The 27,451-nt window shown below is 40.1% G+C and overlaps 2 protein-coding genes across 5 annotated transcripts in view; both read right to left on the bottom strand.

Annotated features, from left to right (window-relative positions):
* The window catches only part of FMN2 (formin 2), a 624,734-nt gene that overhangs the window by 335,223 nt on the left and 262,060 nt on the right, over positions 1-27,451 (bottom strand). The gene's annotated exons all lie outside the window — the stretch shown is intronic.
* CHRM3 (cholinergic receptor muscarinic 3) overlaps positions 1-27,451 on the bottom strand; it is a 309,565-nt gene that overhangs the window by 70,311 nt on the left and 211,803 nt on the right. For 3 of the 4 annotated variants that reach the window (XM_070734014.1, XM_070734015.1, XM_070734017.1), the window contains one exon: positions 19,021-19,287. The gene's annotated coding sequence lies outside the window, so the exon portion shown is untranslated. Of the gene's footprint in view, positions 1-19,020; positions 19,288-23,541; positions 23,590-27,451 lie in introns of those variants that run through there. The other variant, XM_070734016.1, reaches the window with a different exon arrangement.

The following is a 27,451-nucleotide window of genomic DNA, read 5'->3' as shown; positions in this document are numbered from 1 at the left end:
CTAAAGAACAACAGAGGACTTACAAACTTGCTCAGACTTTTAAAACATTATAATATCTACTCTTCAGTAGAAATCTCTTTGTAGTATTAGAGGTTAAGAACTAACAGTTTTTGCTCGACTGCTTACTTCACTTGCAATGTCTGTAAGCCTCTTTGTTTTCACTTAGATCTATTTTCAGATCTGAAGACAAATCAAAAATTTTATCTCCTAAATAGATTCGGTAAGCATTTGTTTGTCTTCTTTCCCCATATTAAATTATACGCACTTATTGGAAAAGGTTACCACTTCAGCTTGCTCTTACTCAAAAGAATAACTTCTGCCATTGGATAACAATTACAAGCAGTGAAGGGCTACCAAAAATTTTACTACCACACTGTGGTAGCACATTTATACATTTTTTCAATATCTTTCAGTGCAAATTGGGTGCTCTGGGGTGGAACTCCATTTTCACTGCCCCACTGCGTTCTCCCCACCATCCAGGCAGCAGCCCACCCCTGATTACAAGCAGTGTTCCCCCCCACACACCCTTTTCCATGGGCGCGTGCTCCCCATCCCCCTGCCAGCCTGCGGGGGAGCGGGGGAGGGGAAGTGCTGGCAGTAGAAGGGAAGGGAGCCGCAGGCGCCCCTGCCTCCCCATGGTGCCTCCGGCCCCCTCATGCCCCTGGCCTCTCGGCCCTGCCCCCCACCTGCCCGATCCACCCCTCTCCTCCTCCATCACCTCCTGCCTTGGGGCGCAACTTCTCCCGTGGCGGTGGTGGCTGAGGCTGCAGCTTCTCGGGACAAAAGTGCTCCCAGCCAGGGGGCTGTGAGAGAGGGCTTTCTCCCTGTGCTTCGGGAATGCCCACCCTGCCCCTCTCATAGCCCCTTCGCTGGGAGCGCTTTCGTCCCAGACTTCCAGCAAGGGGGCTGCAGTAGAGGCAGGGCAGACATTCCCGAAGCGCTCGGAGAAAGCGCTCTTGCAACCCCCTCGCCGTCGGTGCCTCTGTTCCAGAGCTCTGCCTCACAGCTGATCACCCTGCCGCCACCCCATGGCTACTGCCCAATGCCACTGCTGAGAGAAAGAGAGAAAGGGGTGGGAGAGAGAGAGATAGCAAGAGAGAGAAGAGAAAGAAAGCAATAGAGAGAGAGAAAGAAAACAAGAGAGAAAGAGAGAGAGAGATGAAAGGAGGGGAGAGAGAGATAGCAAGAGAGAGAAGAGAAAGAAAGCAAGAGAGATAGAAAGAAAGAGTGAGAGAGAAAGAAAGCAATATATAGAGAGAAAGAAAACGAGAGAGAGAGAAAGAGAGAGAGAGCAAGAGGGGGAGAGAGAAAGAGAGAGAAATGACTCTTGATTTAAAGCATATGGTAAAAAGCACCCAAATAATAACAGAGAGGAAAAAAACCAGCCGTTTGTGTGTGTGTGTGTGTGTGTGTGTGTGTGTGTGTGTGTCTGTGTATGAACTCTTGAACCATTTCCAATAGCTCACCTGTTATTGGAAATGGTTCAAGAGTTCACACACACACACACACATACACACACAAGGGGGGAGGAGACAGGGATGGAAAAAGAGGAGAATATAGTAATAAAATAGATTTTGGTTTTGTTTCCCAAAGGGACTGTCGCTCAGACACTATACTTTTCCGCCCACACCGAAAAAAAATTAGAGGGAACATTGATTACAAGTACTATAAATACTGTTTTAGAAAACTGTAAAGAGGTGCTACTGAAAAAAATCCAGTCAAATCCCAGGAGTAAAATGTTGAGATCTTGTTATCAGTAAAACTACCCTATTACCATAAATGAAAATGGATTGAGAATGATTTCTCCCTTCCTGTATTAAAGATCCAAACTTTAGTTAAGTCAGGCTCAGTCCACGAATGGATAATGGTTGTTATGGATTTAGCATGTTGTTCTTTCTTTCAGGTTACTTGTTTGGCCCCATATTTTGAAATTCAATCAGGAATATCTTTTAGGAGACTGGATTAGGAATTTCTTCTGAACAAAGAAAAAAAGTAGATTAAGAAAGGATTTTGTGAAAGCAATGAACAAGAAAAGTGAAAGCATTTGTTATTTGAGACAGACTTTTCCAAGAATAACTGAGGCCCAGGTTGTGGAAGCATTTTTGTTCGTAAGATACAGTACATAATCAATGACAAGAGATTCTAAGATTTGTTAGTAGAGATAGAGAAAATTGCCAGGAAAGCATTCAAAGATATTGTTGAAAATTTTCTTGCCAACTACAGAGCACCAAACTACGTTTAGTTGGTTGACAAATTTACAACAAACAGGCCATGGAATGCAAGATGTCACTGAAGATTCATTTTCATTTACACTTGGACTTCTTTCCTGAAAATCAAGGTGTACTCAATAATGAATATGGTGAAACATTTCATCAGTACAGTGGTACCTCAAGATACGAACCCCTCATCTTACGAACAACTCGTGATACGAACCCGGGGTTCAGAAAAATTTTGCCTCTTCTTACGAACTTTTTTCGAGTTATGAACTGGCGTTCAGAGACTGCTGGGAAGCCACGCGGCTGTTTTAAAAGGTGACAGCCAGCCTGGGGGGCTTGCCAGCACCCCCCCAAACCCCAAACCCGGGTTCGGGGGGGGTGCTGGGAAGCCCCCCACGCCGGCTGTCACCTTTTAAAACAGCCGCACGGCTTCCCAGCAGTCGCCGAAAGCTTTTTTTTGCGGGGGGTTTTTTGGTTGCACGGATTAATTGACTTTACATTGTTTCCTATGGGAAACAATGTTTCGTCTTACGAACCTTTCGTCTTACGAACCTCCTCCTTGCACCAATTAAGTTCGTATCATGAGGTATTACTGTACATTGTCCCAATGGTAAATTAGATCAGGGTAATTGGAATCTCTCAATGTTGGCTGGCTATTCTTGGACACTGCAGTGAGATGAATCAGTCACTGAGTATAAACAAAAATCAGAAGCAAAACACGTTTAGCTTTTGAATCCATGCAGCATGTCAGAAACATATGCAGTTAAATATGCTATAGTTATCAAAAGTTAATTTCAAATTTCTCAAGATTCTTATGTGATACAGTCAGTCTGACATTATATTTCTGTACAGTTTGGAGGGATCTATCACCATCATCAAGGTTTTTTTTTCCAGAAAGCAAAACTTTAGGGAAAAAATGTTGTCCAGTGGAAATCAATGTATGACTCAAGAAGCTCTCCACAGTGTAGCCAGAGCTCTTTTATCTCATCATGGTGAAAACATTTGACGAATATTCACACGCGACAGAATATCTGGTTTTAAATTCCAACTGGGAATATTATTGGGATGCTGAAAAATAATTCAAAATTCAAAAACTGACTGAAAATAATTCATTCTGGTACTCATGGCCATGTAATATTTATTTATTTATTTTATTTATTTTATTTATTTTATTTATTTTATTTATTTTATTTATTTTATTTATTTTATTTATTTTATTTATTTTATTTATTTTATTTATTTTATTTATTTTATTTATTTTATTTATTTTATTTATTTTATTTATTTTATTTATTTTATTTATTTTATTTATTTTATTTATTTTATTTATTTTATTTATTTTATTTATTTTATTTATTTATTGGATTTGTATGCCGCCCCTCTCCAGAGACTCAGGGCGGCTAACAGCGACAATAAAACAGTGTACAATAGTAATTTGGTATTGATGATTAAAAATCAATTAATATAAAAAACAAACATACATACATACATACCATGCATAGAATTGTAAAGGCCTAGGGGGAAAGAGGATCTCAATTCCCCCATGCCTGGCGGCAGAGGTGGGTTTTAAGTTGTTTACGAAAGGCAAGGAGAGTGGGGGCAGTTCTAATCTCTGGGGGGAGTTGGTTCCAGAGGGCTGGGGCCGCCACAGAGAAGGCTCTTCCCCTGGGTCCCGCCAGGCGACATTGCTTAGTTGACGGGACCCGGAGAAGATCCACTCTGTGGGACCTAACTGGTCGCTGGGATTCATGCAGCAGAAGGCGGTCCCTGAGGTAATCTGGTCCGGTGCCATGAAGGGCTTTATAGGTCATAACCAACACTTTGAATTGTGACGGGAAACTGATCGGCAACCAATGCAGACTGCGGAGTGTTGGTGTAACATGGGCATATTTGGGAAAGCCCATGATTGCTCTCGCAGCTGCATTCTGCACGATCTGAAGTTTCCGAACATTTTTCAAAGGTAGCCCCATGTAGAGAGCGTTTATTTATTAGATTTGCATGCCGCCCCTTTCCGTAGACTCTTTTAAAACTTACTATTTTTTAAAAAAAATATATTTTATTGATTTTCAAAAGAGAGACATACATAACAAACACCACATGTAACATTTAGTGGAGCTACAGTCGCTCTGCTCAAAATAGAAGCCATCATTGCAATAAGAAAAAAAGAAAGAAAAGAATATTAAAATCATTTTGTTATATTACATCATCTATATGATATGCATAACTGTCAATTTTGATATAATGAATATAGACATAAGTAAAAATTTATAAACATCCATGTAAAAATTTTCAAGAGAGAATAGAGAAAGAAAAGAAAAAAGAAAAAAAATTGATATTTATGTTATGTATAATATATATTGTAAATAGTCACTAACTATTACGGTTTATCTACTAACTTCAGATATTCAAAATAATACCTTTATTTCTTTTTCTTTATTTCCCACCAAATATAAACCTTCTGCCAGACATCATAAAATTCTGATTCTTCTTGATTGTTTAACCTTCTCGTCATCATATCTAGCTCAGCACAATTTAAAATTTTCTTAAGAATATCTATTTCTTTTGGAATCTCAGTGTCTTTCCATTTTTGTGCAAAGGCTATCCCGGCTGCTACCAGTATGTGAACCATTAAGTAATATAAGTCTTTTTTGTATTTATTGTTGGATATACTCAATAAAAATACCTTACTATTTTATTTGGGTTAAGCTGTATTTTCCTTATTTTACGTGCTGTACCAAAGCCCTACTCTCTGTCTGTCAGATGAGGAAATGTAGGGAACATTTAGTGCCACAAGAGGAAGCAAACCAGGTTTTCTGTGGGAAGACATTGCAAGGAAAAGTAAGATTGGGATACACTGAACTCCTCTGCCAATTTATGCAATTGGCTTTCTCATTGTTTAATCGAGAGTACAGGAGCAAATATCTGGCAGTCAAAGTATGCTAAACACCTCATTCTGACATTTCTGCCAATATTGCAATTACTGTTTTTTTAAACGCAAATCAGCTATTTTGTCAGGCTGGTCAAGCAGTTTATCCATCAGCTCCAAACTAGCAAATGAAACGGAAAGCTTTCTTTTTTGTTTTGAGAACCAAATGTTATGTGTAGCTTGCTGAACTAAATATTCTTCTTTACATGGCATCCTTCAAATGCAGCTTTTGAGAAAAACTTTTTTTTTACTTCCTCAAGTAAATTACTGAGTATAATTATAATTGTCTGTAATATTTGAGCTACTAAAAAAATAAAGCAATCTTCACATAATAAACAACTCTATACTTGCCATCAGAAAACAGAAACATATTGCACTGGTTCAAATTCAAGTACAAGATATATGGAACCAAGTTGGCAGACATAAACCTCTAATTATGCATTCTGCTTCCCATAATAGCCTTATCTTTCAAAATCACTAGATTGGGGGATCATGTTGAAATGGATGGGCAGCAAACTGCAAGGCTGATAAAAGGAGACCATCCCAAGCTGGATAAGGGTACCTTCCATAAGTGGAATATTTGGAGCCAAGAAAGTTGATGGATGCCAGCTTCTGGCTTCACACCAAAGCACACTCCAATTACAAAAACCTTGGAGATAGCCTTGTTCAACTGGGAGCTCCCCAGAATTATGGGTTTCAACTTCTAGAACTGCCAGAATTGGCCATCCTAATGGAGGAATACTAGTATCTGATACTGTATCTGAAGACTGACAATATTAGAGAAGACTGCTATAATTCATCAGCTAACTCTTCCCCAAAAAGTCTTAACTGAGGCTGCTCCAAGTTGATCTCCTTAGACAGGAAAGATGTCTATTTCAATATTTCTAAATCAGAGATTCATTCAAATGTAACAGTTAATTAGATGCAAATGAAGATAAAAATGTGAGGATTACATATTTGAGTATAAGCAATCTTTAGAAAGGTGATCAATTTTTGTTCAACCTTCTTAAAAGGAGTTCATATTTAATTATAATTAATCAGACAGACTCTTTTCTGCAATAATAAAACAGTTATATTTTTGAGTGACAGCACTTGCTTCCTTTTGTGTATAATATGAGAGGAAAAGAAAATCATTTAATGTAACAGAAACATTTGATTGAGTACAAATTGAGTACAAATTTCCATCCATTTTGTTTGATTATAAAATACACGCAGTAATAATTTTTTTCCGTAATTAGAATTATCTAGCAATAACTATTTCAGTTCTTAATCAAAAGATAATATTTTAACTACAGTATCAATAAAGAGAATTCTTGCATTAAAAATATAGTTTGTCCATCTTATAACAGAAGCAAGTTCACTTATAATTAACCAACTTGTAATTAATTATTGATTATCGCTGGATAGGGATTGTTGACAAATTAATCTATCTTCTAATATTTTTTCAAGACTTATATTTTTTCATCTGTAGTCACTCCATTATAAATGTAGTATAAGGGGTTTTTTTCTGCTACACTCATCCCCACCCAAGATCAACCCTTGAAAGTATCAAACAAATATTTGCCCCATAATCCGAACCTTTCAGAACTATTTATTCTTCATGTTTCAATCTTTCATCATAGTCAAAGATGCTTTTCAATACGTTATTTTCCCAAGAATAGACTTTCACTTTAATCACATATTCATTACAGTAAACAGCCATTTGATTAAAAAAAACCTTATTGCCAAAGTACTAAGTTTACATTTAAATCTGAAGCATTTGCCTGAACAAAAGTATGACTGTGTGAAAAACAATTACTATATCTTACATGAAGAAAATACAAAGCTTGGATCATGAGACATAGACTCTTGGCAATCTTTTTGTCTCCCAGTTGCTACACTGACTAAATGTCTGATTAAAGACATTTTTCCCAGGCTGTTTGCTTACTAGAGATCTTAATGACATTTACAAGTAGGAACAAACAGATATCGGTCCCTAAATTTCAACATTTTTTCCCCACATCAAAGCCTTTCCATAACAACTGATTCAATATTTTCACCACTAGGGCAATGGAAAATTACTTGAAACATTTTTATTTACTTATTTATTTCTGCCTTACTACTGTTACAAATTGGAAAAAAAAGAAAACTTGGGCCAAGCACTTGAATGTTGCTCAGAGATAATAATAAAGGACAAGGATTTGGTGCTATTTGCTCTTCTCTCTTACCTTCTAAGGAATTTATTTTGATCAAGTATCGTAGGAAGAATTCAGTAGATGGTTTGCCAAAAGAGTCATGTGTTGCAAGTGTAAAGTAAATGCTTTGAATGCTGAGTGATAGAAAGAAATTGGGAATGAACTGAATTGCATGAAAATGTAACCCAATTTACATATTTGTCCTAACCTTAATGCACCTCTAATTTATTTATTTATTTATTTATTTTAGGCTAATTTATTTATTTATTTATTTATTTATTAGATTTGTATGCTTCAAAGACCTAAAATGGTCACCTAACATCAAAAACATCATCAAAAAAGCACAACAAATAATGTTCTTTCTGCGCCAACTCACGAAGATCAAACTGCCCAAAGAGCTGCTGATACAGTTCTACAGAGGAATTATTGAGGGATCTAGGACTTTTCTCTTCCTCCTATTGGCCACACCTGATTGGGCTATGCTTTTTCTTCTTTGCTGAAAGGGCCCTAGCTGTTCGGCCTTCCATCACAGCCCCTCCCTCCACAGCCACTTACTCACAGACCTTACTCCAATTGGGCACAAACCCCATTCACCCTGGGCTTTTGGGTGCACGGGACACTTTGCTGCCAGCCAGTCAGAGGAGCAAGATCTTTCCCTCTAGTTTGCTTTTGCTCTCTTTGTGTCCACTAGTTTGCACAGAGGGTTTCCTTCTCGCAAGAGAGGAAAGTTGGAGATTCATCCCTTTTGCACTCTATGTATCCACTAGTTTGCACAGAGAGTTTCCAACCCTTCCTTTATTTTTCCCTTCACTCTGAACAATCCCACCAGCTTCTCCCTCATTCCAGTGAGAGAGGAAAGTTGGAGATTCACCCCTTTTGCTCTCTATGTGTCCTGTCTCCTATATGTTCTGTTTTTGATAGGAAAAACATCTATTCGCCGGGGTGGCGCAGCAGGTAGAGTGCTGTACTGCAGGCCACTGTACAGACTGTAGATCTGTAGATCAGCGGTTCAAATCTCATCACTGGCTCAAGGTTGACTTAGCCTTCTATCCTTCCGTGGTGGGTAAAATGAGGACCCGGATTGTGGGGCAATATGCTGGCTCTGTTAAAAAGTGCTATTGCTAACAGGTTTTAAGCCGCCCTGAGTCTAAGGAGAAAGGTGGCGTAAAAAATCGAATAAATAAATAAATAAAAACTCTGAATTGCAGGATATTCATATCTTTTGGCAGGTCCAAAGGAAGGGGTTCAAAGGTGGGCTCCTATCAGTTCTAACTGGTTCTTTAGAACTGTTACTACTTCAGTGCTGATTTCATGTCTCAGTGGGTGCTGCCATCTTGGATTTTGCTTCTGCGCATGCACAGAAGATAATATTTTACTCCTGTGCATGCACAGAAGCTGTTTTTTGATTGTTGTGGGCGTGCACACACAGCGTGACCCTGAGCGAACTGGCAGCAAAAGGAGGGGTCAAAAGCTACTGCAATTTTGTTTCAATGTCTGCTATTATAGCATATATCAAGCATAATTTTTATTCTTTTCCCCAAGTTGTCTCCAATTAATAATTTACAAGTGAGTTCTAGTTCAAACAACTCTGCAAAAAGGGACACAGCTTCTCTATTAGTTTTAACTGTTACAGTTCAATCATTGTCTTATCAGTGCTAAATAGAGATGGGCAGCTCACCTTGGCACATATCAGATTACCTTGGAAATCAATCAAATGTTCAGTTAATTGTTGGCTCATGCCAGATAGTTCTTTGAACAGCCCCAACAAAGCAATATTTTTTTTTCCTGTGGATTATATTGAAGACATGAAATTTCCTATAAAACCAGAATAGCGGTAGATAAAAAGTAATTCAGATGGTGAGTATCTGCTGGATTTTTAAAGGACAGCTCATAAACACAACTCCCTAGGCAAACAATGAGTTTTATTTTAAGAGTGTTGCCTAAAAGCAAGGAAATAGGAAAACATCAACTTTCTGCTTTTGTCAAAATGATTTCAAGAACTTTATAGCATTGTGCTGCGATTATCTATATACGGGTCAAGACATAGATACAAATGGGACAAAGCTTGCATCACAATATTGATTGATTGATTTGATTTGGTTTGATTTGTATGCCGCCCCTCTCCGTAGACTTGGGGCGGCTAACAACAATAATGAAACAACATGTAACAAATCTAATATTTAAAATAAAAGATCCTAATGTAGAGGTCTTCAAACTTGGCAACATTAAGATTTGTGGACTTCAACATCCAGAATTCTCCAGCCAGTATAGCCGGCTGGAGAATTCTGGGAGTAGAAATCCACAAGTCTTAAAGTTGCCAAGTTTGAGGATTCTTGCTCTAATGCAATATTCTTCATCTTGTCACTTCTGCAGACACTACTGAGGATCAAAATTTCTTTTCCCAAAGTCTGAGGACCAGCCCTTTAATTGAGAAATTTTCAGATTTGATTGTAATCCAGTATAGGATTCAAAGTTTTTCAAAATGTATCTCTAATTTCAGAGATAAGGTCCTGATTTCATGAACCATTATAGCAGTGACGGCGAACCTTTTCCCCTCGGGTGCCGAAAGAGCATGTGGGTGCAATATCGCGCAAGTGTGAGTGCCCACACCCATAATTCAATGCCTGGAGAGCACAAAAACAGCTTCCCCTCTGGAGGCCGGAAACGCCTGGAGAGCACAAAAACAGAGGCCCTCTGGAGGCTGGAAACGGCCTGTTTCCCAACTCCTGGTGGGCCTAGTAGGCTTGTTTTGCGCCCTCCCGAGACTCCAAAGGCTTCCCTGGAGCTGGGGGAGGGTAAAATCGCCCTCCCCCATCCCACTGGAGGTTCTCTGGAAATCAAAAGCGCCCTCCCAGAGCCTCTCTGTAAGCCAAAAACACATATGCACATTGGAGCTGAACTAGGGCAATGGCTTGTGTGCCAGCAGATATGGCTCCATGTGCCCCCTTCGGCACCCATGACATAGGTTCACCATCACTGCATTATAGCATTTCTAATCCTGAAGGGATGATGTGTCTTTTCAAGTAATACACCAGATGAAACAATTGAAATTGATGTTTAGTGTAACATACATAGAACTACAAGATCTGAGCAGGAAGAAAAAAAATCTGAATGACCACTAGGTGGTAGCAAGTATATGTTAAAATGCAAAAACGAAACAAAAACCCTAGTTCTCTACTCCTACCTAGTGACCAACCAGATTTTTGCAATGCAAATATTATTAATGGTTTTTAAATAATGATGAATGCAACATTTGAAAAGACATCACTTCATTTGAGAATGTGATATGTGTGGAAAACCTTTGACTAAGAGGATGGATTAGAAGAAAAGTTTATAAACTCCATTAGTAGATTTCTTAGATTTCTTTTTCAGTGTTAAAAGATTAAAAACAAATAGTTTTAAATATTTTATACCTGCAATCAATCTGACACAAAAGACAAATAGGTCCAAAATATGAATGCAATTCTTTCTGATACCAAATCAGCAAATATGCAACTTCAAGTGAAAGCAGAGAACATTTAGCTACGTCGGCATCCCTTCATTAAAATCATCCATCTTAAAGAACTAGGTCTGTCAACTGAAATCTGGCTATAGCTTTACTACTGAAATCTACTTACTATCACTCATAATCAAATTCTGTAGTCATGCAGAAAATACAGCATGCAAACCAGAAAGCCTACCATACTACTTGCTAAATTATATAACCTGAAAGTACAGTATATTTCTTTATATAATTATTAATCTTATTAAACTAATCAATTGCAAACCAGAATATGTCCCAGAATATTCTGTAATTATGATATCTAAAATTTAAGAATTGATGTGCTATACCCATATTTTTGGTGTCCACTTCTTTTTTAAGAGTTGCCTTTCACTCTTGCAAGCAAATTTCATGAACCCTGTAATTGTTTCACAGTGTCGCTAAACTCTAACAGCAGACATCTGCAGAGTATAAGTTCAAGGGTGTGCAAGTGAAGCTTACAGTAGATTTGCTGCCTGCGTCTAAAGGAATAGGGGAGAGCAGACAGCTATCTGATCCTGAAATCTCTTGCTTATAATTACAGACATATTATAAACAGATACAAATTGCTGGTAATAATGCAACAATAAAACAATTTAAAAGAAGCTTGCATTAATACAGAAATAAAACTTTCAGTTTTAATAAACCCACAGAATGGTAAGCTCGATAATATTCCAGATTCAATAACATCCTTTTGGAGAATGTGTATTCTTAGCCTTGCTCGTCTTTTGGGTTTTTTTCCCCCCTTCTTTTTAAATAAAAATCAAATCTTTCTTGGCTTTATGCAATGCGTGATAAAATTAAATATATCTCATGGTGTTTGTTTTACCAGATTCTAATATTTTCTTCTATTTTTAATATTGCTTTTTTGTCTTTCAGTCTCTCCTAGATAAGCAAAAACTAAGACATGCTACATTCTTGAGAATACAGCAACTTCTAGTTCCATGGCAATGAAAAAAATTAAGTAAAAATTTAGCAATAAATGTTAATTGTCTGAATAATCTAGATTATTTTTAATTATATACACCACACTTGTTTTTACGGGTAAATGAATTTTTATTTATTTGTATCCCTTCTTTATTACTTTTACAAATAACTCAAGGTGGTGAACATTTCAAACATACTTTTGTCCTCCTATTTATCCATAATTTATTTTAACAAGTGACTGAAAATGTGCTGTCAATGGATGACACCTGCTTTGTTTTTTCCAAAGTTTCTGGCTTGCTCCTGTAAAAAAAAAAGTGCTATTGTTCTAGTTTTCTGAAAATGTTGCTTCTCCAATATCAAAGAGATATTCCCAGGCTTTCTGTCTTTGGCCACATTACTTAGTGATGAGTATTTTGTGCTCATCAAGAACCTCCCTGACCCGAGCAGCTTTCTGAAGGACAAGTGGGACTTGACAGAGAGAGGTTACATGGCAGTGGTGGGTTGATGCTGGTTCGGACTGGTTCGGCAGTGATGAGCAGCGGTCGACACTCCTGAACCAGTCCCCTGGTCACCGCGGCTTGCAAAAAAATGCCTCTGCACATGTGCAAAGGCTTCTGCAGTTGCACAGAGGGTCATTTCCGGGTGTTTTGTGCAATGTGACAGGCACTTCCATCACAATGCGAACCGATAAGGAAGGTAAGTGGAACTCAGCCCTGTTACATGTTACATTACAATCAGCAGTGACAGCAATTCATGCTGTGCGATCACTTTTGTCCTCCTTTGTCCGTAAACTAGCCAAAAGATATGTTAAAGACAGGATATATCCAGATATATTCTATTTTATCTAATCACTGGAAGTTTTTAAGAAGAGATTGGACAACCATTTGTCTGAAATGGTATAGGGCAGTGATGGCTATCACGCATGCGTGAATCCCCACATCCATAATTCAATGCCTGGGGAGGGCAAAAACAGCTTTCCCTGACCCCCCCCCCCCCCGGAGGCCCTATGGAGGCCGGAAATGGCCTGTTTCCCAACTTCTGGTGGGCCCAGTAGGCTCATGTTTCCCCTCCCCAAGCTAGAAAGGTTTCCCTGGAGATGGGGGAGGGTAAAAACACCCTTCCCCATCTCCAGGGAGGCTCTTTGGAAGCGAAAAGCACCCTCCCAGAGTCTCTGTGCAAGCCAAAAATCAGATGGATGGCACACACATGCACATTGGAGCTGAGCTAGGGCAATGGCTCACGTGCCAGCAGATATGGCTCTGTGTGTCCCCTGTGGCACCCGTGCCATAGGTTTGCGATCACTGGTATAGGATTTTTGGCCTGCACAAGGGGGTTGGATTAGAAGACCTCCAAGGTCTCTCCCAACTATGCTATTCTATTTTAAGTATCTATTTGTTTCACTTATATCCATCACCATCAAAAGATAATATTAGGGTTTATGTACATTCATAAACATTTAATGAAATTTCCACAATATAGAAGTAAAATAGCAAACAATAAAACAAAGCTAAGTACACATTAAAAATCTTCTAATCAATAATGAATGGCACAAACTCATATCACCACAATAATTTAGTCTATAATAAATTACAGAAAACCAATATTGTGGGCTCTATTAATTAGTATCTCAGATAATAAGCCAGGGTGGCTCAGTGGTTAGACTGCAGCACTGCAGGCTACTTCAGCTAACTGCTAGCTGCAGTTCAGCAGTTCAAATCTCACCACTGGCTCAAGGTTGACTCAGCCTTCCATCCTTCCGAGGTGGGTAAAATGAGGACCTAGATAGTTAGGGGCAATATGCTGATTCTGTAAACTGCTTAGAGGGAGCTCTAAAAGCACTATGAAGTGATATATAAATCTAAATGCTAAGATGGATGATCTCTGGTGGGCCCAGGACTGGGTTTTTTCCTGTGTCCTTGTGCTTCATGACCTTTCAGCGGCTTTCAATACCATCAACCATGGTATCCTTCTGCGATGGCAGGAGGGGTTGGGAATGGGGGGCACTGTTCTGCAGTGGTTCTCCTCCTACCTCTCTGGCTGATCGCAGTTGGTGTTAGTGGAGGGTCAGAGGTCGACCTCGAGGTTTCTCCCTTGTGGGGTGCCTCAGGGGTCGGTCCTCTTCCCCTTACTATTTAATATCTACATAAAACCACTGGGTGAGATCATCCAAGGGCATGGGGTAAGGTGCCATCACCTAGGGGAAGAGCCTTCTCTGTGGCGGCCCCAGACCTCTGGAATCAACTCCCCCCAGAGATTCGAATTGCCCCCACCCTCCTTGCCTTCCACAAGATGTTGAAGACCCATTTATGTTGCCAGGCATGGGGGGGGGTTTAATCCCCCCTTCTGACTTGTAGCATTTGAGTGTGGTGTGATTGTGTAGCATTGATTGTTTTTAGTAATAATGGGTTTTAACTTGTTTTTCTTAATATTAGATTTGTATTGTATTGTATTGTTATTGCTGTTGTGAGCTGCCCCGAGTCCTCGGAGAAGGGGGGCATACAAATATTATTATTATTATTATTATTATTATTATTATTATTGTTGTTGTTGTTGTTGTTGTTGTTATTATTATTATTAATTCTAAATGCTATAATTAGATGGAAGGGCAGGACTAGAAAGCAATTGTGTGTTGTGCTTGTCTGATCAAACGTTTTATCAGTAAAGTATCTCATATTCGCCTAAAATAGAAAAGTGTTTCTGTCTTGAGATGTTATATGGAACATTGGAAATCTATGGGTGCCAATAAAGAATAAATAGTTCTTTGTGAGTTTAACTCTGCCACATACCCATTGAATAAGTTATATGGCTTTTAAAAATGGCCCAAGTAAACTCTATTCATCAGATTTGAGTAGATGAAGAATATCTGTTGAAGGTTACATATCATCAGACCAAGATATAATAGGCAAATGCATGAAAATGGACACAGAGACAACTGTTTCATCTTTTCAAAGAATTACACCTTGAACAATTAATGTCCCTCCACTCCAGGCATTAGGTAAATTTGTTTTTTTAGGAAGGCCTTTGTGATTAAGCACCTTATTGTTTATTATGGTTCACAATTTTATATTTTTAAATTATATTTCTCATATCATGGTTTGATTCCATATATTGCCTAGAGTCTCTGGAGTTTAGCAATCAACCAATAACCCTCAATTCCTTTTATTTTACCAGAACAATATACTGGGTCAAGACACTTTTGGAATATTCTGTACAGCCCATGGTTCACATATACACCTGGCATTCATTCATTCATTCATTCATTCATTCATTCATTCATTTGATTTCTAGGTCACCCTTCTCTTGAGACTCAGGATGGCTTACAGCATAAATTACATATTTAACACAGAAATCAGAATTAATCTAAAACAACCCAATCTAGTAGAAAACTTAAAAATAATTTAATCAACCACCACAACTCATACATCAATCTATCATACCAATCATCTAATCAATGACAGGGGCAGGGGCACAAATGTGTTTTCAAGTTCTTCCAAAAGGCCGGGAGAGTAGGAACCGTGCAGATCTCCAGGGAGAGTTGATTCCAGAGGGTGGGGGCAACCACAGAGAAGGCCCTTCCCCTAGGGCCTGCCAGCTGGCATTGTGGGCCCTGACTGGTCACTGTGATATATGAGGCAAGAAACAGTTCCGAAGGTAATCCGCCCCTAAGCCATATGTTTATATAAAGCTATATGATGCGATATCCCCAAATCTTGCTGTACAGTATTATACAAAAGAGCAGCTTTGCCTTCCAGCCTCTACAATAGTCTAGAACAGGGCTGACAAACTCCCAGCCTGTGAGCCAAATGTGTCACATGCTGGTTTAGCGAAGGGGGGGGAAATGTCTTGATAAGTCATGTGACCCTGCCGTGATGACGTGAATTTGACATCTCTGGCCTAGAATGATTCCTTTGTCTGCCAAATTAGAGCTACACTGAATACTGATATACTCCCATTCTAGCTACAAGAAATTATGCACTCTGAATGAATAGTGAATCTTCTGTGAATCTCTAAACAGATGGAAAATAAATTGACAAATTATGAAAATGGCATAGCTGGGATCCGTGGCAATCTTAAAATTATGATATCTCAAGTTCTTCAATTTAATAACGATTTGAAAGCATGGAAGAAAATTATTACTTTTTTCTCATGAAATGACAATTAAGACCTTAGGGGGGAAAAAGAGCAAGTTCATGATGAACTCATAATAAGCCTGCAGACTATTTAAACTGTACAGGCATATTACCAGAAACAACTTTAAAATAATCAAATTACTTCTAGATGCAGAGAAACAAAAGCCTTTGCTAATTTACAAGGAAGAAGGTATTCAAGAAATCTTTTTATTGCCAGCTGTTTTTAAACTTCAGAAACTGCATGCTTACATTTCAAGAACACAAGATAATCCTGCCAGGAAATTTGTTCCTATAATATAAAGTCTCTGGGATGAATATGAAGCATTTATTCCCAAAGTTACTCTTGTTATCAACTCAGTATTTTAATTTTATACAGATGGGGAAATAAATGCTAGCTACTCTACCTATAATTCATGCCAAAAATTTATAGTAGGTAAAGTTAAAATGTAGCTACCACATTTAGAATAATTTTAACATTCTTTGAAATATATAAATCAAAACTTTTGGGAATCGGGAGAGAAAACTAGAAAGTTTCTTTATTGTTTGCAGCAACAAAAACAATATGCTTTTAGCTTAAATTCAAGTCAATGAGAGTCAGTTGTGTACTAAGACAAGGTTCTACTAATTACCAGTTTTACAATGTTTATAAACAGTTTTACAAATTGGAGTCATCTGTAACTGAAGAGCAAATAATTACTTTCTTGGGAAATAGCTGAAATGGAAAAGGGTGGCGCAGCAAGTAGAGTGCTATACTGCAGGCCACTGAAGCTGACTGTAGATCTGTAGGTTAGCGGTTCAAATGTCATCACTGGTTCAAGGTTGACTCAGCCTTCCATCCTTCTGAGATAGGTAAAATGAGGACGCGGATTGTGGGGGGAATATGCTGGCTCGATTAAAAAGTGCTATTGCTAACATGTTGTAAGCCGCCCTGAGTCTAAGTAGAAGGGCAGCATAAAAATCAATCAATCAATCAAACAAACAAACAAACAAACAAACAAACAAACAAATAAAAGATGTCTTAGATTTGCATTTCCACTAGGGAAGTGATGGCAAACCTTTTTTTTCTTTGGATGCTGAAAGTGCACTTGCATGTGATATCTCACGCGTGTGCTTGCCCACATCCTTAATACAATAGCCCCCACACACTATGCCCAATGAGCATGTGTGCATGACCCTTGTCTCCTGCTACCCCTTTTCCCGACTTTCAGCAGGCCTGCTTTTCACTCTCCTCAGGCTCCAGAGACTTCCTTGGAGCCTGGAGAGGGCAAAAATGCCTCCCACCCCCCAAACATCCTCTGGAGGTCAGAATTAACACATTTCCTGATTTCTGATGGGTCCAGTAGATCCGTTTTTCATCCTTCCCAGGTTCCAGAGGCTTCCCTGGAACCTAGGGAGGCCAAAAATAGCATCCCCACCCCCTGGGAGGCCCTCTGGAGGCCAAAGGCATCCTCCCAAAGCCTCCACACAAGAAGGAAATCAGCTGGCTGAGCTAGGAAAATGGCTCATGTGCCAGCAGATATAGCTCTTGGTGCCACTTAAGAACATAAGAACATAAGAAGAGACATGCTGAATCAGGCCAAAGCCCATCGAGTCCAGCATTCTGTGTCACACAGTGGCCCACCAATTGTCCATGGGGATCTTGAGCAGAAAGATAAGGCAAAACCCTCCCTTTCCCTTGACCCCCAACAAATGGTCCTCAAGGGAATCCTGCCTATCTCAACCAACATAAAAGCGGCACATGGACACTAACAGCAACTGCGACCAGCCAGCCTTCAATAACCACCGGTACACTTGGCATCCATAAATCTGTCTAATCCTGCCTTGAAGCTATCAAGGCTGACATCTGTCACGACCTCTTCTGGAAGGGAATTCCATAAGCAACGACCATCTGGGTGAAGAAATATTTCCCTTTATTTGTCCTCACTTTCTTACCTATGAACTTTAGGGAGTGCCCCCTTGTGCTAGTATTGTGTGAAAGAGAAAATATTTTTTCTCTATCCACCTTTTCTATCCCATGCATGATTTTATACACTTCGATCAAGTCACCCCTTAAACGCCGTCTTTCAAGGCTGAGAAGGCCAAGGTGTTGCAATCTGGTTTCATAAGGGAGGTGCTCCATTTCTTTGATCATACTTGTTGCCCTTTTTTTGCACCTTTTCCAGTTCCATTATATCCTTCTTGAGGTGAGGTGACCAGAACTTTACACAGTACTCCAAGTGTGGTCTCACCATCGATTTGACAATACAACACTTAACACAACACAAGTGCCATAGGCTTGCCATCACGGCACTAGGGAAAGTGGCTGTATATACCATTCAAATAAATCCTAAATTCTGTAGTCTCTGAACTAGACAGCTGCTTACACTAATGACCATGTCTAGTATAAAATGCAAGGGTCCATGAGTCCAATTCATGGTAGAAAATGTGAATCCCTTATCTAGAACCATATCTTAGTACCATCTCTGATGAATCCCAAATAGGGCAAATCTGCTCACACAGCCTCGTGGTGATCAGTATTAACTAAAAGTATTACATAGGATATAAACTGTATTAACATTAGAGAGATTTCTTTCTCCTTATACAGGTGGTGGTGGAAGTCATGTGGAAGAGTGATTGGACCCACAAGGAATTCGTCTTGGTGCACAGACTCTCGGTGTACAAGAAAGAAAATATATCAAGAATCTTAAGGTATAACAATGATAAATCACTTAGCAGTCTAAGAGGTTCCTGTAATTCTAAGAGATCTCTTTAAGAGAGCACTTGAAGCAAAACCATCAATTCAATATTATAAGGAATTGAAAAACAAAATAAAAGTTAGTATTAGTTACATATCTGAACTCAAAATAAAGTCTTGCAATATACAATTTTGGAAGTTAAACAGGCCCAGAGTTTCATAAATGTAAAAATTGATCAAAGCTTAATAATGAAATTAATTCATCAAAAATATTTTTTGACTACAGGGACCCAGAAAACATCTTTAAAAATTGCCAGACAACAGGATTTTTAAAATATATTTTAAGAAACACAAAGATTCTTTAACTAATATGATTTAGTCTTCTATAAACATTGATTTGAAATCATGACAAATTTATTTTCACAGTTTGTCAGTTATCATAACTGATCTTACCTTTGAGAAAAAGTCCAGATTGCTTTCTTCAGTTGATCAAACCAGATGTATCCACCTTAGGGTTGTGCATGTCTCTTTTGACAAACACAGAGGTGTTTCAATTTACCCAAGTGAAGAACACCTCGTGGTGCATTTCACATCATAAAAATGCACCATGGAACACAGCACAAATTTAGAGGAGATCATCAGAGAGCAAGAAGCAGGAGTTAGGTACAATTGGAAGTGTTCGCAGGCAGTGTCTCCCAAACCACGGGTGATGGAAAGGATCTAAAAAAAAAGTATATAACAGATTTGTTTTTCCAAGGAAAGAAAAAAATAAGGAATAGAAAAAAGAAATTTAAGACTCTTGTAAATATGTTAATCATAAAAACATTTCAATATTCAGAAAAATAAAAAAAAATAGTTGTTTTTTTCTGAATCTGAATCTTTTAATGCTAGTTTCTTATTCTGCCAAATCAATATTTTTATATGTATAAGGTGTTTTGTTTTAAAAAATGTCCTTTTAGCCAAATACCAGATCTTGCTATTCCATTCCATCACTCCAGATTCTAAAATTAAATAGTTGTTTAAAGAGATTCATGGTTGAACTTATGCTTACATTACATGCTCAGAAAAAAAACACAACAAGAATATAAACTTTACTGAATTGCCTTCAAGACTTTTACTGTATGTACATTTTTATTTTGTTCTTTTATATTTTTCTTTTTCTGTTATTATTTTAAAATCAATAAAACTAAATTATAACTACATACATTTTGTTATACTGTATCTCCTAGATCAAAGCTTCATATTGACACATCTTTAAGTGATGCTACAATATTTCATAACAATTATTTAATATAGTTAGACACAACGTATATATGAACTTATGAATTCATACAATTATATTTCACAATTTTGTTTTCAATAGTTATCTCTAATATTTTAAACTATTGTTTTTGCTATATTTTATTCTGTTTTTAACTGTTACCTGCCCAGAGTTATGCATATATAATAAATGGCCAAATTAAAAAATTAACCTTGTCCAAACTAAGGATTTAGTTTTTAAAGGCTTCAGACAATAACTGAATAGTCCATTATATTTTTATTGCTAGATCTTCAAATAAAGGTTCTCTAATCAAAGAGTTGTATATATCCCATAAAGGTTTTTAAAAGTTTTTAAAAATTTACTAACTTCATAGACTTTAAATTTAAAATGAAAATGTATATTTAGCAAAGGAACAGGTTACCTGAGATTCAAAAAAAAAAAAAGCTCTGAGTTGCTCTCATTTGTTTCTGAGACAGGTAGAGAAACATAAATTTTCCAGCAAGATGATTAACTTAAATAGAAAATTATATAACACTAGTCTGATATTAGAAGATATTTTTTTAATTTGTACTTGGGTGCAGTGGTTAATCCTGTAGTTTATTTTTTTTAAAATGGTGTGTTGTTGAGATTCTTTTCTATATTGACTGATTTGGACAACAAATTTGTAATTTTTCATAATTATTGAAACATATCAATATTGTTTATTACCATTAGAGAACAAATACTTTTTCTTCAGAAATAAAGTTGGGGCATAACAAGCAATCCACTAGTAAAAAACACCCAAGGAATATTATGTGAATACATTTCCAGGATACAACTGTTCAGGTTCTGAACTATTATGTTTACATTACTGCCCATTCTTTTGTTTAGCATATTTCCTAAATGAAATGTTCTTTCACTAACGGTGAATGAAATATATTTACCATATCATTCTCCAAGTCATGTACATTGGCAATCATCACCTATGTAATTGTACCATTGGACAGCATGAGTTTCTATTGTAATTGTTCTATTATTCTTTATTAATAGCAATTTTCCAATAGGCGGAAACCCAAACTAAAACGCATAACATATATTTAGGTCATTTGAAAAAAAATTGCATGTGATACAACTTTATGAAGTTTACATATAAATAGCTATGTTAATGTATACTCTCTCTCTCCCTCTCCTTCCCTCTCCCCCAGAAATTGGACTCATTGAAAAAACATAACCATTCCAGTAAAAATCTTATTAAGTTGCAAAATTCATAATCTGTCTTTTTATCTGTTTTATATGAAAATTCAATGTATATGACCCGTTCTACATTAATTTTTATGTTAATCTTATTTAAATATAAGAGGCACACAGTAATGAATATTACATGATGTTCTATACATAATGCCTCTTCTCCTTTCTCCTACTGTTCACTGTGGTGCCTGAAAAGTGAAATGTTGATTTTAACCAAACATCATTGTTCTATCATATGAACATGTTTTTCACTTGCAGCAATTTACCTCTCCCACTTCGGCCTAAGAAGACATAACATTCATTGTCTCTCAGACTCTCAAATGTTTTATGCCAAGATATGAGATGCAACCTACAAAGTATTATGGGAAGGGATTCTGGTAAAATGTGCTTCTATAACATTGTAAATCTATGTAATCCCCAAGAGTCAAGCTCAACTCAAGGATTTTTACTGATTAAGAGTAGCTAATGATTTGTGAACCATGTACATACCATGCTTCTCTGTTTTGGGGGCAGTTTAGATTAAACCTGCACTGCCTGAAAAATGAAGTCTGTTCAAGAAAAGGGACATACACTTTTTTTTTTCAAAGGAGGTGATGCCAAATAGAATTCTGCATTAGTTCAGGTCATTAAGGTATATGAATTGTGTGCTAGGATATTAAAGGAACTTTCTGATAAACTATTTATTAACTTTAGGAAATATTAGGGCACAGCTGAAAAGGTAGATGACAAACAGAGAAGATATCCTATTGATAAATTTAAGGAAAAATTAACAAACCAACACCCATTAACAATTTTATCGTTACATTATAGTCCACGGAGTCCATTAGAGTCCACAGAGAGGGTCGGCATACAAATCTAATAAATTATTATTATTATTATTATTATTATTATTAGTAGTAGTAGTAGTAGTAGTAGTAGAAGTAGTAGTAGTAAATTATTTTTCTTAAAATAATCCAATATCGATGTAATGAAATAAAAGATCTGAGAAACCATGCATGTAATGAAATCCTTGATTTATTAAGCCCCAAATTTTTGTTGTTAAGTGAGATATTTGTTAAGTGAGTTTTGCCCCATTTTATAACCTTTCTTGCCACAGTTGTTAAGTGAATCACTACAGTTGATAAGTTAGAAACCTGGTTGTTAAGTGAATCTGGCTTCCCCAATGATTTTGCTTGCCAGAAGATTGCAAAAGTTGATGCAGTGGTTAGAGTGCAGTACTGTAGGCTACTTCTGCTGCCTGCCAGCTGCCTGCAATTTGGCAGTTCACATGTCACCAAGCTCAAGGTTTACACAGCCTTCCATCCTTCCAAGGTGGGTAAAATAAAGTCCCAAATTGTTGTGGCCAATGTGTTGGAGGTAAAACTTCTTAGAGAGGGCTGTAGAGAGGGTATATAAATCTAAGTACTATCGCTATTGCTATCACATGACCTTGGGACACAGGTTTGGTCATAAAATGATCATATGAACCAGTTGCCAAACATCTGAATTTTCATCACACCATCATGGGGATGCTATAAAGATCGTAACTGTGAAAAACAGTCATTTTTTTACAGTAGAGTTGTAACTTTGAACAGTCACTAAATGAACTGCTGTAAATAGAGGACTATCTGTAAAAGATCTGAGAAACGCTAAACTGTAGTTTAGTTGGTTTATGCCTAAATCTAGCTCTGCTAGCATAGCTCTTTCAATTCCAAAACGTGGATCTAAATTCAGAATGAATGCATTACTTAGGGTTAATAAATGATTAACCATGATTAGATTTGATATCCTACAAACAAAAAAGCAGAGAATTCCCATTAAGTTCCCTGAAAATTAATTCTAGAGCAATAGGTACCTTTAGGCATAGACTGACAAATGACTGTAAGATATAAAGGAAAGAGATAACTAGAAAAACTAGCAAAATTGGAAACATCTTTCAAATTGGCCTACATTGGTCAATAGATGTCATAATTTGCTTGCTCCAACTATTCTTTATTAACTGTTTATCTTTTATTCAGCTGAGACTTCACTACAGGAAATGAAGATAAATACTGTAAGAATAAAAGAGGAAATGTAACACATTAATGTGCAGAACAATAATCTGTTAGTGAGAATGGGAAAATGCTGGGCCAATGCTATGATAGTGAGGTCTGTGGGTGACTAGCTTGTTTTACTGGTTCATGTTTTTCAGCCTACCATAATTGTGTGCCGAGTTCCAGCCAACCATAATTGTACTCTTTGCTATATTTAGTTATTGTTTGTAAATAATTATCTTACCTTAAAATACAGCAAATATACATTATATGATATATAGATATACAGAAATACAGAAAATATACATTAAATAGACAGACAGATAGACTGACAGACAGACAGACAGACAGACAGACAAGAAGATCAAACATTTAGTGGTTAAAGTTGGCTGATTTCGGAACAAAATATTTTTGAATTACTGCCTCAGGAAGAAAAATGAACTCATCACAAAACAAAACAAAACTCCACATTACCTGTCAAATGCTTGAAAAGCCTCCAGAGAATTGCAAGGATTAAGTTTTGCTGGAGAGACGGAGTAACGACACGGACACAAGAGCTGGATTTAAATTGGGTCATTTTTATTAACATAAATTTGCATAATTTATTCAATACTTTGCATAAATTAGCATAATCAACTATGACCCGGAACTGGACCTGCAGGGTCAAACAAATACTTCCGGGGCGGAAATGACGTTATGCCAAAAAACATTCCTGGGCAACTCATGGGCGTATCTCGATGCAAGTCCAGGTGAGGGCCAGGCCGTCACCTGCGACCCTGCCATGCTGTGCATGAGGGGGGTCCCACTGGCTAACCCGAATCGGGGAATTAAAGGTGCAGGACCCAAAGACAGGTTCCCCCCAGCTGCTCAGGCAGAAACTCCCTCCATGAGCTTGCGGAGAACCTGTCAATCATCCCCAAAGATGCCCAAGGGAGAACGCGCGGTTGCTAAACCACCCAAGTTTTCCGCCCCTAACCTGCCTACCCAAATGACCAAAGGTAAGCCAATTAACCTAATAACTGCAAGCACCCCCTAACCGCACATCCATCACCTCAGTGTGGAATGGGCGAAAAAACAGCTCTGCTAAAAGGCAGAACTGCAAAAAATTCCCATTCGGCCCCCTAAGGGCGACCCCTAAGCACACTGCGAAATAGTGGAGGGCGGGCGGGTGTCTGCTCAGCTCTGCAGTCCGGGCGAAAAGGGAGAGCCCCGGGCCTGCTCGCCCTTATATAGGGCAAGCAGGCCCCGCCCGGACCAATCAGGAGCCTGGCCAATCAGGCCCTGATCTCCCGAGCGAAGTCTCATCTCACGAGACTTCGCTCGGGATCCAAGATGGCGGCCGCCATGAGGGACCGTGTCTCCCGGTCCCTCCAGCAAAGCCTGCGTGCCGGGTAAGTCCGGCGCTGCCCTTGCTGGAGAGACGGAGTAACGACACGGACACAAGAGCTGGATTTAAATTGGGTCATTTTTATTAACATAAATTTGCATAATTTATTCAATACTTTGCATAAATTAGCATAATCAACTATGACCCGGAACTGGACCTGCAGGGTCAAACAAATACTTCCGGGGCGGAAATGACGTTATGCCAAAAAACATTCCTGGGCAACTCATGGGCGTATCTCGATGCAAGTCCAGGTGAGGGCCAGGCCGTCACCTGCGACCCTGCCATGCTGTGCATGAGGGGGGTCCCACTGGCTAACCCGAATCGGGGAATTAAAGGTGCAGGACCCAAAGACAGGTTCCCCCCAGCTGCTCAGGCAGAAACTCCCTCCATGAGCTTGCGGAGAACCTGTCAATCATCCCCAAAGATGCCCAAGGGAGAACGCGCGGTTGCTAAACCACCCAAGTTTTCCGCCCCTAACCTGCCACAGGAGTGGGGGTCAGATCTCTATCTTGGCCCCCCGACTCCCCCCTCTAGCTGCGCCAGCTCACGCAGAGACCGCTGCAGGTCCTGTAAGAAAATGGCGTTCCCCCGCTCAGACAGGTGAACGCCATCGGCCCAGTAAAGCCATGGCCGGTCTATTGTGATAAGGGGATGGGGCACTACAACCCCACCTAGTTCCCTAACTGTTTTACCCATAGCCCTATTCACCCGTCGCCTAGCCCGGTGAATGGCCCTAAGGGAAGAGGCGTCCCTCCCCACAAACCTAGGTAATATTTCTGACCACACCACTTGCGTGGTGGGCCATACCTCACGAAGCCTTCGCAGGTCTTCGCGTGCCTGGATGATCAGCGCCAGGCCTCCCAGTATGCACAGGTCATTGCCACCTAAGTGCAATACCTGCCACCTGGGTGCGGCCACAGGACGCTGCCCACCCAAACCTACTTGGGCACGACTCCAGGAGCCGCCCCACCTACTGCCGGGCGCAGCCACAGAATGCTGACCGCCCAGCACCGCCGGTAGGAGACCCTCCCACCGCACACCTCTCCGGCCCATCCAGGCAACCCTGACCCACTGCCCCAGGGACAGCTGGATCCCGACGGCGCTCCTGGCCGCCAGGCGGCCGGCCCCAAAATCATGCTGTGGCCACACAGCAGCACCGTCAGTATCATGTTAGCCTGGGGACCTGCAAGAGGACACACACACACAGAGAGGTTACCTAGCCTAAGCCCTGCCTAGGATCCTCAGCGGGCCTAACATAACCCAAATATGCCGCTGACCGCCAGCGGCCGATCTCCCGAATCCACTGGGCCGGTAAACCAGAAAGTGCCGCGCTAGTGGCGGCGCCGATACGGAACAAATGCGTTCCATAACCGGCGGGATCCATGCCCACCTGGGCCATCGCCCTGGATACTAACGCCCAAAATTGTAAATGGGTCAGAGGGGTACCGTCCCAATGCCTAGACAGGTACCCCGGGCCTGACCCCTGCAGAAACAATAAAGCTGTAGGGCGGCCACCGTACACACCGTTTGGTCGGCGGCCGCACTAATTTAGATGGTAACCCCTCTGTGTAGCTGATCTGTCTTAGACCGCCTTACCACAAGGGACACACACCCTTGTCTAAAGGCCAGATCAGCTTACTGGAAGGCACGGAGCGAATAGTCAGCCTGAGATGAGGCCAGGCCTCGCTGACCCTAAGGACCCCAAAAAACATGACACAAGTCACTGCCCAAAAAGACGGGCCTCGTACAATGAGGAACACAGACTGCCAAAACCACGTTGATTAAAAACAGCTGCTCCACCGTCAGGGCCCGACGAGTGTCACCAGGGGCCCCCGCTTGCTCCCTCATCCGGCCTTCCAGCACCTTCCGGATGCAAAGTCACCCGAAAAATCTGCCAACCCTCCCGCCTTGGACAGAAAGGCGAGGCCGGCCAACCTGTACCGGATCGTCCTAACTGACAGGCCACGCTGCCTAATCTGGACGCAGAACTCAGCCAGGTGCTCTACAGGGACAGGCCAGCTAAGCTGGTAACCCCTGCCCTGCCTGAAATCCCCAAACTCCTTACCCGCACGCTGGCATGCCCTAAGGGTGCTGGGCGCTACAGACGAGGGGATTGCCCGGGATGCCACGTATCTCCCCACTCTGGATCCCTCCCAGACTCCAGAGATGGCCGGGGAACTCCTCTGGCACCTCTCGGGCCCACGGGGCCAGGGTCCGAAACCTGGACAACTGACCACGGGACAAGGCATCAGCGACCCCGTTATCCAACCCGGGGACATGCTTAGCCAAAAACAAAGCGTTTAGAGACAAGGACCTGTGCACAAAATGGCGGACAAGCCGCATGACCCTGTCGCTCTTCGAGGACAGGGCATTCACCACATGGACAACCGCTAGGTTGTCACACCAAAAGTGCACGGTCTTGTCCCTAAACTGCTCCCCCCAAAGCTCTAAGGCCACTATTAAGGGGAAGAGCTCCAAGAACGTCAGGTCCTTAACCAACGAAGAGGCACTCCATTCCGGAGGCCATTCCGACCAGCACCACTGGTCACCTAACACCACCCCGAAACCACAAGTCCCTGCGGCATCAGAGCAGAGCTGCAACTCAGCTTCCAAAAGAAGCTCATGCCGCCAGAAAGACACACCATTAAACCTGACCAAGAAATCCCGCCACACGCCGAGGTCATCCCTGACCCCAGCGCAGAGGCGGGTACGATGATGGGGCAAACGGAGCCCCTTCATCGCGTCATACAACCTCCTGGAAAAAGCCCTACCAGGAACCACTACCCGACAGGCAAAATTAAGAATGCCTGCCAATTCCTGAAGCTGCCGTAGGGTCACCTTCCGGCAGCCCAGCACCTCATCAAGCTTCCGCTTAATCTTGACCAATTTCTCCAGGGGCAATCTGGAAGATTGCTCCTCCGAGTCTAATTCAATACCCAGAAAGGTAATCCTGGTGGCGGGGCCTTCGGTCTTCTCAGAGGCTAAAGGCACCCCCAA

This window comes from Erythrolamprus reginae, chromosome 1, assembly GCF_031021105.1.
Source record: "Erythrolamprus reginae isolate rEryReg1 chromosome 1, rEryReg1.hap1, whole genome shotgun sequence".
In the NCBI taxonomy this organism is placed as follows: domain Eukaryota; kingdom Metazoa; phylum Chordata; class Lepidosauria; order Squamata; family Dipsadidae; genus Erythrolamprus; species Erythrolamprus reginae.
The sequence above is the reverse complement of the archived record's forward strand: the minus strand, read 5'-3'. Positions and strand labels throughout refer to the sequence as shown.